Source organism: Cupressus sempervirens, chromosome 1, assembly GCF_028749045.1.
Source record: "Cupressus sempervirens isolate cs-2001-9-10 chromosome 1, ASM2874904v1, whole genome shotgun sequence".
Taxonomy (NCBI): Eukaryota; Viridiplantae; Streptophyta; class Pinopsida; order Cupressales; family Cupressaceae; genus Cupressus; species Cupressus sempervirens.
Genome location: NC_143118.1, coordinates 683,753,508 through 683,768,056, shown reverse-complemented (window position 1 = coordinate 683,768,056; position 14,549 = coordinate 683,753,508).

Genomic DNA, 14,549 nt, shown 5'->3' with positions numbered 1-14,549 from the left:
TCATTTCATTAGGACATGGGTAAGTGCACCAAGTTGTGGTGCAAAAAGGGGGTATAAGTGGACACCTTTTTTCTAAAATTAGCAATTTCTGAACTTCAACAAGAATTTAAAGATAGTTACACTCAAAATTTTAAGATATGACAAAAACAAAAGTAGTAGTCCTTTGAATCTAGATTCTAATCTACTAATTTTTTTTCAAAATGGTTTAGTTTTAGATCTTCAAAAAAGGAGGGCCATAGAAAGTTGTATTGTTTATTCAGAAAAAACATAACAAAATACAAAGTGTGACCCCCCTAAAATTTTAACTTTTTTTTTGAAATTCTTCAATCGCTTTAGTCAAAAGTTACCTAACACTATGTAGTTTATCCCAAATTTTTAGGTAATTTTATAATGTGTATTTTTTTTAATGAATTTTTCAATTGGACACATCCCAAAAATGTAAAATATCTATGTGCTCCCCCTAGAGATGATTAAAAACTAATCTAAAATCAAAACTTCTTTTTTTCAAAGCATGTAGAATGGAGTCTAGTTTCTAAAAAACTAAGTTGTTATGAAATTCAATGAACAATCTAAAATCTACAGACCAATTATTACATGTTGAATTTTTACAAAAAATTGACATACATTCAAAAGAAATTATAGTTGAAAGGCTTGAAATAGTTCAAATAAAAATAAAAATATGGTTATATAGCTAACAAAGAGACCTACAATGGCATGTAACATTATTTTATTGATGCTCAACCATGAAGAAAATTGAAGGAGAGCACACAAGAAAAAATAATTATTTTTTGTATATTTGCAGCAAAACAGGTCTCTTACCAGTTTAAAGACTCCAAACCTTTGGGTTGGATCCCTAAGGAAAAACCAAGCCTTAGGCTTGGTAGAATGCAAAGCTTTAAATAGCGCATGTGTGTTATTTAAAGCTTTTTAAAATTTGGGTCATAATAGCACGTGTACGCTTTAGTGTGTATGCACTTTAGTGCATGCACACTATTAAGACCTAAATTTTAATAGAGAGGGAGAGAGAGAGAGAGAGAGAGAGAGAGAGAGAGAGAGAGAGAGAGAGAGAGAGAGAGAGAGAGAGAGAGAGATGGGAGTGTCTGTGTGTGTGTGTGTGTGTGTGAGAGAGAGAGAGAGAGAGAGATTAGGGGATGGTAGAGGGGAGAGAGAGAGTAGGGGATGGGAGAGGGGAGAGAGAGAGTAGGGGATGGGAGAGGGGAGAGAGAGAGTAGGGGAGAGAGAGTAGGGGGTGGTAGAGAGAAAGAGAGAGTAGGGGATGGGAGAGAGAGTGAGACAGAGTGAGAGTAGGGGATGAGAGAGAGAGTAGGGGATGGGGGAGAGAGTGAGAGTAGGGGATGGGAGAGAGAGAGAGATAGAGAGAGAGAGAGAGAGAGAGAGAGAGAGAGAGAGAGAGAGAGAGAGAGAGAGAGAGAGAGTAGATGATGGGAGAGGGAGTGGGAGAGGGAGAGAGAGTGGGAGAGGGAGTGTGTGTGTGTGTGTGTGTGTGTGTGTGTGAGATCTAGAGAGTAGGGTGATGCAGAGTTAAAACTCAATGAAAGAAAAAATAAAAGGAACCAACACTGGAAAGAGATAGATAATAATATTCTTCTAATTAATTCATCCAATGAATATTATATACACTTACTCTCTTAAAAATTTCTTCTTCCCATAATTTCATATCCAAAAACTTGACCTAGACCTAAACTTAGAAACTCTATTTATACTTGCTATGAAATATTCTAGATTATTACAAAATAGGAAAATTGACCCAAAGAGACTTCTTGCCAAAATGGCTTACATAAAACTCTAGATCAATATAGAATAGGGAAGAATGACCCCACAATGATTTGTATGAATCCTAAGAAAATATCTTATCTTAATGACAAAATTGGGATAAGTTCTTCATGCAAAAATCCCATCTAAAATAGTTTATGTGGGTGCTCCTGCACCATACTCCACAGGAAATTTTATCTCAAGCCCAATTGAGATGAGCACTTGTAGAGTGGTACCCTACTTCATGATATCTTGTTCGATCATCCACACAACATCTACATCCAAATAACCTCTATGTTTTACCAAATATTGCTTGGACTCCTTTCCTCTTGTCTGCTTGATGACTTTGGTGTCAACTATCCTTTCTAGCTATGGTGCCTCCTTAAATGGTAGATGTTGAATGTTTTACATATCAGAAATCTATCCTATATCAATTTCCTCATTGGGTACTTTAAATGGGGTGAGGTCTACTATGTTGAAGATGGGAGAAATGCCAATCTTAGGTGGCAATCGAATCTCATAAGCATTGGTTCCAAACTTCTTCACTATTTGAAAAGGACCTAGTTTTCTCAACATAAGCATGGTAGATTTACCTTTTGGTATCCTCTCTTTCTTGAGATTTTCCCATACTAAATCTCCCACTTCAAATTCTAAGTTTCTCCATTTTTTATCTGCATGCTTCTTATACTTGTCAAAGGTTTGTTGCAGTTGTGCTTTGACTTCATCATGGATTTCTTTTATGGATGTAGAAAATTCTTCTCCTTGGGCACTAACTTGTTGTTGTAAACTCATATCTCTTAACTCAAAAATCCCTCGAGGATGAATTCCATACACCACTTGAAATGGAAACTTTCATGTACTTCTATTGATGAAGTCATTATATGAAAATTCAACATGGGATAGGATTACATCCCATTTTGTTGCATGTCATCTTGTGAGTGTTCTTAAAAAATTGCCCAATGTTCTATTAACTACCTCTATTTGGCCATTAGTTTGAGGGTGGTAGGCTAATGAGAATGATAAATTCGTTCCAAGTTTCCTCCATAAACTTCTCCAAAAGTGTCCTACAAACTTCACATCCTTGTCTGAAATTATGTTGAGAGGTAGCCTATGAATCCTTATGACTTCCTTGAAAAAGAGATCTGCTATATGAGAGGCATCATAGGTTGACTTACACAGGAAGAAGTGAGCCATTTTTTTAAACCTATCTACTACAATAAATACACTATCATGACCCTTTTGTTTTCGTGGTAGCCCTATTACAAAATCCATCGTTATGCTTTCCTAAGGTCTAGATGGTATCAACAAAGGTTGATAAAGCCCTACATTTGTTGTCCTTCCTTTGGCCCTTTGAAAAATCATACATGTTTCCACAAAGTTTATAACATCATTCTAAAATTTAGACCAATCGTAGTATCTTCTAACCAATTATAAGGTTTTATCCAAACCAAAATATCCACCCATTGTTCCACCATGCTTCTCTTTGATAATATTTTTCCTCATAGAGCACCTGGGTACACATAGTTGTCCTCCTTTGAAAAGAAGTCCGTCTTGTATCAAAAATTTAGGAAAATCAACATTGTATCTTTCACTAAACTCCATACATACCTCGTAGATGTCACCAAAATCTAGATCTAACAATTCCCACACTTTCTAGCTATATCTAGGAGATAGTCAGATTCCTTCTACTAAGAGCATCAACAACCTTGTTTGATATGCCCTTCTTATGCTTGATGGTGAAGGTATAGACATATAAATACCTAACTTATTTCATGTTCCTATGACTTAATTTGTCTTGGCTATTCAAAAAACTAAGTGCTTGGTTATCGGTATAACAAAAAATTCCTTTAGCAACATGTAATGTCTCCACCTTTTGAGAGCTTGAACCAATGCATACATTTCTAGGTCATATGAAGAGTATTTCTACTTGGCTTCATTGAGCTTTTCACTTGAGAAAGCCACTGGTTTTCCTTCTTGACTAAGAACTACCCCTATGGTAACTTTCTAGCATCACATTCTACTTAGAAAATTTTGTTAAAATCGGGTAAAGAAAGAATTGGCTTCTCACTAACCTTTTTCTTGAGGAATTCAAAAGCTTCATTTGCTGATTGACTCCATGCAAACTTGCACTTCCTTCCTCCTTTAATAGTTTCTAACATAGGAGCACATATATGATTGAAATTTTTTATGAATTTTCTATAAAATGTAGCAAGACCATGATAGCTTCTAACATCTCCAACTGTTCTTGGAGGTGGCCAGGATAATATAGCACTTACGTTATCTTTATCCATCTTCAAGCAACCTTGGGAGATCACAAAACCAAGATATGTCGGCTCCTCTTGCATGAACAAGCACTTTTCCAAATTTACTACCAATTTCTCCTCATGAAGTCTTCTCAAAACCATGTTAGTGTGCTCTAGGTGTTCTTCCTTTTTCTTGCTAAAAATTAATATGTCATCTAAATATACTATGATGAACTTACCATTGAAGTCTTTGAGTATTTCATTCATAAGTCTTGTGAAGGTACTAGGAGCATCAGAGAGTCCAAATGGCATTACCTTCCATTCATATGATCCATCATTGGTGAATGTTGTCTTCCACTCATCTCTAGCTCTTATCCTTATTTGATGGTACCTAATTTTTAAGTCAATCTTTGAGAAATACTTTGGACCTCCCAAACAATCAAGAAAATCTTCAATTCTTGGCATTTGAAACCTATATCTAATTATAATCTTATTAATGGCTCTAGAATCAATGCACAACCTTTAGGTTCCTTCCTTCTTGGGTGCCAAAATAGTAGGTATAGCACATGGGCTTAAGCTTTTTGCAATCAAGCTAAAATCAAGTAACTCCTTTACTTGTCTAGCAATCTTTTCATTTTGTTGTGGTTTCATCTTGTATGCAGCCTTATTGGGTAAAGTAGGTCTAGAAATGAAATCAATACAATGACTAATGTCTTGTATAGGTGGTAAAGACTTTGGCATACCTTCTAAAATCAAACCTTCATATTTATCCAAAAGTTCTTTCACTTCATTAGGAATTTCCTTCTTTGTTTTAGCCTCTTTTCTGTCATTTCCAATGGGTTCTTGTGGTTGTGGGTTTCATATCCTGTAAGAATTCCTTTTTATCCATCATCATAATTTTGGCTTCCCTCTCTTTATTTTCTTCCACTTCTTCATGATCAGAAAATGGAATCAATCTAATCACTTTTCGATCCTTCTTGATGATGTATTTATTGATTTTTCCATCATGTTGTGTTTGAAAATCATATTGTTAGGGCCTACCAAATAATAGGTGGCATGCATCCATGTCAACTATATCACACAAAATTTTTTCCTTATACTTTCCAATCTAAAAATCAATGCATGGTTGCTCATTTACAAGAGTTTTTTGACCCTTTGTTAGCCATCAAATCTTATAAGGAAAATGAAGAGGTATCCTCCTAAGTTTTAACTTCTAAACCATCTCAAGAGAAACTAAATTCTCAGTAGATCCTGAGTTAATAATGACTTTACATACCTTACCTCTAGATTTAAAAGTAGTCCTAAAGATAGTTTTCCTTTGTGGTGATTCCATGGTAGTAGGCACTTTCAAAAGTGTTATTTTCATCATTAAACTTTAGGCACTTTCAAAAGTGTTATTTTCATCATTAAACTTTCTCCTCTTTTAGGTACACTATTTGAGCCAGCCATCTCCTTCTCTTTGTATTCATCATCTTGTGCCAAATTTATTCTTCTTTCACCTTGTGAACTTCAACTAGCTCTATCTAGAAACCTAGATGCATAATGTCCCTCCTTATTGCAATTGAAACAAATAATCAGACTTGCCCTTCTACCACTAAATCCACCTCTTGAATTGCCTTGTCTACCTTTGAAGTTACCTCTAAAATTTTCTTTGCTTTAACTATTTTCTTGCTTTATCTCCTTATGATCTTCATGGTTTTGTCCTCTTCCTTGGAAATTTCCTCTTCCCCTTTGATTTCTTCCTCTTCCTCTGCTACTTATTTTTTGCCTTCTTTTCAATTTGGCTTCCACATTCAATGCCAATTGATAACATTTTTGTACTATATTAGGACACAATAAATTTAGTTCTTCTTGAATGTTCAACCTCAATCCATTGAGATATCTATCAACTTTTACACTTTCACATTCACTCTGCTTTGCTCTCAGGCTTAATTTTGGAATTCTTTAGTATAGGTTATGGCATCTAGCTCCTTTTTTCTTAAACTTTGTCTCCTTCAATGAAGTTGGTTTTCATAATCCTTAGGTAAGTATTTTTCTCTCACCTTGGCACACATCCTTCCCCATGATGTTATCATGTTCTTACCTTCTTTGACCCTTTCACCTTCAGTGAAATTCCACCAAGTCAGGGCTAGTCCCTTCAACTTTGACTTGGCAATTTTTACCTTGTCCTTCTCTACTATATTTTCACATTCAAAATGGTTTTTCAAGGCTTCTATCCAATCCACAACAACATTAGCATCCATCTTTCTCAAGAAGATGGGTAGCTCATCTTTGGAATCCTTCTTGCCAACTCTTTCAAGGGCTTCTATGAAGTATCTTTGGTTTGCAGGTAAGTTAACCACCTCTTGCTTAGCAGCATCCTCTTCTTCCCCTTCTTCCTCTTGCTCTGAGGAAATCTTTGTTGTCTTTTCCATCTAGCCCTTTAGATTCTTAGATGCATCCAATAACCACTTATTGATTTTCTCATGTTCTTGCATCTTCTTTGCCAGTTCAACATTGGTGACCATATTTGATGTTTCAGCTTTTGACTCCGGTCTAGACATAAAATCTAATTTCCTTAGGAGCTTTCCTAAAGCTTTGATACCAAAAGTGATGCAGAGTTAAAACTCAATAGAAAAAACAAAAGGAACCAACACCAAGAAGTGACACCTAATAATATTCTTCTAATTAATTCATCAAATGAATAGTATATACACTTGCTCTCTTAAAGATTTCTTCTTCCCATAATTTCATATCTAAAAACTTGACCTAAACCTAAACCCAAAAACTCTATTTAGACTTGCTATGAAATATTCTAGATTATTACAAATTAGGAAAACTAACTTGAAGAGACTTCCTACCAAAATGGCTTACAAAAAACTCTAGATCAATATACAATAGGGAAAAATGACCCGACAATGATCTGTACAAATCCTAAGAAAAGATCTTATCCTAATGATGAAATTAGAATAAATTCTTTGTGTAGAAATCATGTCTAAAATATTTTATGTGGGTGCTCCTGCACCATAGGGGATGAGAGAGAGAGAGAGAGAGAGAGAGAGAGAGAGAGAGACTAGGATGGAAGTGTGTGTACGTGAAAGAGAGAGAGTAGGGGATGGGAGAGGGAGAGTGTGAGAGAGAGTAGGTGGTGGGAGAGGGAGTGGGAGATGGAGAGAGAGGGGGGGGGATGGGAGTGTGTGTAAGAGAGAGAGTAGGAGATGGGAGAGAGAGGGAGAGCATGAGAGAGTAGGGGGTGGTAGAGAGAGAGATGATTGTGTGGGGGAGAGAGAGAGAGAGAGAGAGAGAGTAGGGGATGGGAGAGGAGAGAGAGGGGGGATGGGAGTGTGTGTGTGAAAGAGAGAGTGGGGGATGGGAGAGGGGAAGGAGGGAGGGAGGGAGAGAGAGAAAGTAGGGGATGTGTGTGTGTGTGTGTGTGTGTGTGAGAGAGAGAGAGAGAGAGAGAGAGAGTAGGGAATGGGAGAGAGAGTAGGTGATGGGAGAGGGAGTAGGAGAGGGAGGTAGATAAAGAGAGAGTAGCGATGGGAGAGGGAGAGCAAGAGAGAGGGGGGATGGGGGTGCATGTAAGAGAGACAGTAGGGGATGGGGGGGAGAGAGAGAGGGAGAGAGAGAGAGAGAGAGAGAGAGAGAGAGAGAGAGAGAGAGAGGTAGTGGGAGAGGGAGAGCAAGAGAGAGAGGGGGGATGGGAGTGTGTATCTGTGAGAGAGAGTAGGGGATGGGAGAGGGAGAGCGAGAGGGAGTGGAGGAGAGAGTGGCTGATGGGAGAAGGAGTGGTAGAGGGAGATAAATAGAGAGAGAGAGAGAGAGAGAGAGAGAGAGAGAGAGAGAGAGTAGGTGGTGGGAGAGGGAGTGGGAGAGGGAGAGTGAGAGAAAGGGGGGATGGGAGTGTGTGTCTATGAGAGAGAGAGTAGGGGGTGGGAGAATCAGAGAGAGAGTGAGAGAGAGTAGGCAGTGGGAGAGGGAGAGAAAGAGAGAGACTCAGGGATGGGGGAGAGAGTGAGAGAGTAGGCATTGGGAGATGGAGTGGGAGAGGGAGATAGATAGAGAGATTAGCCCAAGAGAAAGAGTATGGGATGGGAGAGAGAGTGAGGGAGAGAGAGAGTAAGAGGTGGGAGAGGGAGTAGGAGACGGAGATAGATAGATAGAGAGATAGTAGGGGATGGGAGAGGGAGAGAGAGTGAGAGAGAGTAAGGGATGGGAGAGGAGAGAGAGAGAGTGAGAGAGAGAATATGGGATGGGAGAGAGAGAGAGAGAGAGAGAGAGAGAGTAGGCAATGGGAGAGGGAGTGGGAGAGGGAGATAGATAGAGAAAGTGTAGGGAATGGGAGAGGAGAGAGAGTGAGAGAGAGTAGTGGATGGGAGAGGAAAAAGAGAGTGAGAGAGATAGTAGGGAGAGAGAGAAAGTAGGGGATGGGGGATGGTGGGATAGGGAGAGATTATTTTTCACATAGTGCATACATGCTTTATAGTGCATATGCACTATATGAAAACACCAAAAAAGTGTCATAATGAAAGTTTTGGTCGTTGTTGATCCATATTTTCCTTTTTGTCTATTGTGTATTCTATTGTTCTAACAAAAAACATAGGTTTCAAGCTATTGGAAGTTAGTAGGCATGATTTGAAGGCTTTTTGAACATTCTTTCATTCTATCTAAAGCTAGTAAACACCAAAGTCAATCATTTGATGCACTATTTGAAGGATTTTTGAATATTCTTTCTATAGAAAAGGTTAGTGCAATCATTTTTAAATATTCTTTGTTGTTATATAGAGACAAATTTGATTATAATTTGACATATTAATTAACATATAGTGGATTCTTTGAAATTTGTACGGTTGAATGAATTTTTATTTGGAAATGGGTAAAAATTTGACAAGTTGTTTAATATATATTGTGTATTCATTGAAATAATTTTAATTTGTATATGTATTTGAATGATTTATAATTTACAAATTGTAAGTAATTTAGATGTTTGAAAAATTTGACACATAGAAATCATTATCATGCCAAGGAAGAAACCAAAAACCCAAACAACAAAAGAGAGGGAGAGAGATTTCCCAACAAAAAGAGATAAAATGAAACTACTATGTGAACAAAGAAAATTGCAAAGAAATAATGAAGAATTGACTTTCAAAGAGGAACAAGAACCACCGATACAAAGAAACAAAGAGGAAGAATTGGAAAGACAAAGAGAACAAATGAGACTATTATGCTCAAGAAGACAATTGAATTGTGAAGCTACACCATCTTCCAATGTTGGAGTCATATCATCATCTCATGTTGAAGAGATGCTAATTTGTAGATTCGATGATGTACACACTCCATCATGTCATATTGAAGGAAAAACATCAACATATCAAGTAAGTGATATTCCATCTTTTGCATCTTATTGCCAAGGCACATAATCTTCGGTTCAAGGTATGCAAAGCACTCAACCTTATGTTGATGTTCAAAATGTTGAGGGAATGGAAGAGATCGTAACACCTTCTAGAATTCATTTTAGAAGACAAAAATACTTGATTGATATTAATACTAACATTTTGAAATCAATGCCTGACAAGATTAGCAAGCGTACTTGTCAAAGAAAAGTTAATCATATGTGGTGATTATTCTTTGAAGAATTAAATATTATAGGTCAATGCCAATTATTTGTTGAAATGATGAGGAACTTTTTATTTAGGCCTATCATGAAGATTCTTGGGCTAAGAATGATGGACAATTCAAACAAAAAAACATTGTAAAGAATCTAATGATTGCTTATGAAAAAGTGGGTTCTAAATCACATACCAAAGATAGTAATATCACAAGATGAGTACTTACATCAACAATAGTAAGTATCCAAATGAAGAAATCTTGACTCGTGAGAAAGACAAGAAATATATTGAAAATCGATAGAGGTACTCTAAGGAGAGCCATGCTAAGGCGTGAGAGATTAGAAGATCCAAAAAAAAATGAGTTATGGACATTTAGCGATAAACTACCATGAAAGGATAAAGAATTAATGAAGCTTTTGAATCATTGATCAAACATTTTTGGACAAATAACACACATGTTTCCCCTAATCAAAGAGATGTTGTAAGAAGGTGGATTGGTAGCCAAAATCATAACCCACATGTGAAACATTTTTTGGACTCAACTCAGATGCAATTTTTTGCAAAATTTATTGGTATGTATCCTCAAATTTGAATAAGTCAAAGATTTTTTGAGATGGGTAAACATTTTTTGTGAAGATAAATCTCTCTCTCTCTCTCACACAAACACACAAAACTTGTTGTAGGATACATATTGAAGTTTCTGACCATTTTGATTTTTTTAGGCATATATGTGTGGTTTTGCATTCTAAGTTTGTTTTGCAAGATTGTGACATGAATGAGCCACCTAGATCTTCAAGGAATTCATATCCAACATTTTATGTAAAATAGGGGACGACCAACAATTTTACAAGACATCATGCTTCGATGGTACATGCTTATTTTTTAGTTCTTTCTAACTTTTATCAACTTGTGAACATATGGATAGTACACATGCAATTGAAAATAAAATAGTAGATTACAGAAAATACAAGACAGTGACATATGCTCTAAAAGATGGGAAACAGGGTAAAAGATGTGATTTAGTCATTGAAAATATTTTAGTGTATGAGTTCATGAAGATATTTTGTGAAAAGATTATTTACGAGTATGCAAGGCATACACATAGAGCTCAATGGTTGGATTTGCAATTTAAGTTGTGCAAGAATATTTTTCCACTGGATATCATTGTTTCGGTTGTAAACTTCACAAAGAACTACACACTAAAACAACAAAATGAGGTGCAATAAAAGTATTATACTTCTCAATAGGTTTTTATATTTTTTCACATAACATTAATGCATTCACCTACAAGTATAGAGGATGACAGGAAGATTTTGAGGGAGTACCATTTTTACATCAACGATGAGTGATCACATTCTATGAATTTTGTATATGGTTCTTTTCAACTATTTTATAGAGATTTGGCTAATAAGGGCATAGCATATCATCAACACATTATTTGGTTAGACAATTGCGCATCTCAATTCAAGAATGCACGAATGTTCTATTGGTTGAGAAAGATGCACATGTTATCTAGAATTCAATATATGTAGAATTTCAAAGAGGTTAGACATGGAAAGGGAAGGCATAATGGTGCAGGTGCATGCATCAAAAGATCTTTAGCTCATGAAGAACTAAAGTACAAAGATAGAGCAATATTGATAGATGAAAAATCCATCATCTAGTGGTGTAATGCTACAATGGGTCTAGGTAAGGAAGGTGAGTCTACAATTTGTAGATTTTTTTGGTTTATAGATAATACTAACATTGCACCATATGAAAATTGTAGCACACTAATAGGATCAAGTGAGTTGCACTCTTTTAGAAGCTCTGATGCAAGTTCGTGGAGTATCCACACACAAAAAATGGCATGCTATTGTCCATCACATGTAGAAGAAAATTGGGATGACTATGAGTTGAATGAATGGGTGGACAAATGGGATATATGGGTTTTGGACCCAATTGACACCTATCATCCCCCACAAGCACTAGAAATGGTAGAGATGGATTCATCCATTGACTTTGACTGCTTGTCTGATCTAGTGCAACTTGGTAATATATATATATATATATAATTTCAATATGTAACTTTATAACTTTTACCTAAGTATTTTATGAATTAATGACTGCATTTTGTATATTTATCACTGCAGGTCATGTTTTTGTTGTTATTGCACCTAAAGACAATGAAGAAGGGATAGATTATTATTTGTGTCATTGTGTACAAGCCAAACAAAAACTAGATCACTCAGTTATAGTTGGTGAAGGTTTAGAGTACCATATTGGTGTGATGGTTGTAACTGGTACATGGCTTAGATGATATTCTATTAAGAAACTTAATTTGTGGTTATTCGAGGATTGGCAAACAGAGAGGAAGATTCTTCATTATTCAAACCTTGTGTTGTATCAAATGTCCACTTGATAAAATATAGTGGAAAACCACATAATAAAACCCTTTGAAAAGTTCACAAATCAGACCATGAGGTAATACTTGAGACATTAAAATGTAGAGTCGATCCAATTGGTTCATTAGATTGAATATGGAGAGAGAGAGAGAGAGATGTAGGGGCACCTTGAATAATAGGGCCCTCACCTTTTCATTTTTGTTGTGTTATGCTCCAAGTGAGCCTTGTAAGTAGAATAAGGGTCATTGGACCTAGGTGTGGTAGTTAGGGTATTGGATGTCATTTAATGTCCTTATAAGAGTCACTATTTTGGCCTAATAATCAAGGTATGCATTTCCATAGGGCAATGATTAACCTAAGGGATGAGTCATTAGCTTGGGGAAGGGTCCCTCGAATGGAATTGCTTATGGATAGCCTAAATAATAAGTTAGAAGTGCTAAGAAGAGCAAGCAAGAAAAATCCAAAAGTTGCTATATTGCAATTTTACAATTTTTGCAAAATGTTGATTTTGTAAGAAATTGTGGATTTTCCTTTTAAAACTTGAAGGAGGCTGATGCAAACCATAAGGATGAAGGGGAAAGACCTAGGAGGAGATATACAGACTTTCCAAACCCTAAAATGAGAGAAGTTAATATCATTGTGTATAGTTAGCATGCTATGGCATGATATTTGAAGGAAAAATTAGTAAGTTTCTAAGTTTTAAGGTGTTCTTGACATTGTTTTTGTAGACTATACTAGTTTCCATGGTAGATTGGGTTTTTTACAACAATTTTATTTCAAGAAGTTTGGTTTGATTGTCTTTCTTTTCATAGTTGATCAAAAAGTTTCTCAAAAAGTTGCTTGACAACTTTTGAGCAACTTTTTAAAAAGTTGTTAAACTTTCAAAAACTCTTTCCCAAAGGGCTAGTTGGTTCAAACAAACCTTATAACCATTGGGGACAACCTATATTAGCCCTTACAGGTTGGTGATAGGTATGATGTACTTATTTTGGCAAGAAATTAATAAAATAACTTATTTTTCCTTCAAAATTTCATGTTTCAGAGTGTTGTATGGATTGGTACCTATATTGGGACATGTTCCAGTGACCCCAGGAGTTAGAGGGGTGAGTCTCAACCTTCTAACCAAACAAGGCTACTTACAACTTTTGAAACCATATAGCTTCACATGTCACCATGCTAGCTACTATGTATTCTGCTTCTACTAAACTCAGAGCCACAAATTTTTGCTTCCTATTAAACCAAGATACAACTCCTGATCCCAAAATTAAACAATGCCCTAAAGTTCCCCTTTTTGCCATTGTACTTCTTACCCAATTTTCATTGGTATGGCGCATCAACTTGATACCTTCACCTCAAACATATATGATCCCATACTCAACTATACCACACAAGTAACATAATACATGCTTGGTTGCTGTCCAATGCACTATCTTTGGTTCAACCATGAATTGACTAACTAAGTTCACTAGAAAAGTAATATCTAGCCTATTTTTGATAGAGTACATAAGTGAACCAATCAACTACCTATATAAAGTGGGATCTACATCCTTTTCCTTATATGTATCTACCTTCCTTAAATTCGTGATCATGGGTGTAGACATAGCTTTGCAATCCTCCATCTTGAATCTCTTCAAGATTTCAATGCAATATTTTCCTATTGCACCTGTTGCTCCATGCTTTGTGAAGCTTCACCACTTGAGCCTACACTTGTACTAGTAACTATACTTATGCTTTGGTGCCCTTGACTAGGCCTTGGAACTTCTATTGGCTACTCACTCTATTCATCTATTGACAAATCTTTGGACATTCTAAATGCCTTTTCCTCCATGAACTTGACATCATGTCTAATAATAATTTTTCTTATCTTGGAGATAAAAATACTATATGCCTTTGAGATTTTACTATACCCAACAAAGTACCCCCCCTCTGCAGTCTGATCTAACTTGGTACATGTATCACCTAGAATATGGAAATATGCCAAACTCTCAAATATTTTGAAATGGTTAATATCAAGCTTCTTACCTATGAAAGCTTTCTCTAGTTTCATCCTCCCTAACACCTTATGTGGAACCCTGATCTGAATGTAGAATATTGTACTACATTCTTTTGTCCATAAGTAGTGTGGCATACCCTAGTCATATAGCATGGATTTTTCCGCCTCTGATATAGAATGGTTCTTCCTCTCACCAACTCCATTCTATTGTGGATTGTAAGGAATAGTCCACTCTCTCTTGATTCTTTCTCTAGTATAGAACTCCTAGAAGTTATTTCCTTTGTACTTACCTCTATTGTTTGACTGAAGAATCTCTATATTCCTTCTTTTTGAGTTCTCCACAAGAGCCTTAAACTCTTGGAACTGACTAAAAACCTCATCCTTTCTGTTCAAGAAGTATATTGTGGTCTTCCTAGAGAGATCATCGATAAAAGTATCTTCTGAGAGATTTTGTCGACATTAGTCCACATACATCTAAATGTACTAGAACACCTTCAATTCTGGTGTCACTCCTTTGAAAAGATGCTTTCACAAACTTTCTCAGCATGCATCCCATACATACATCATC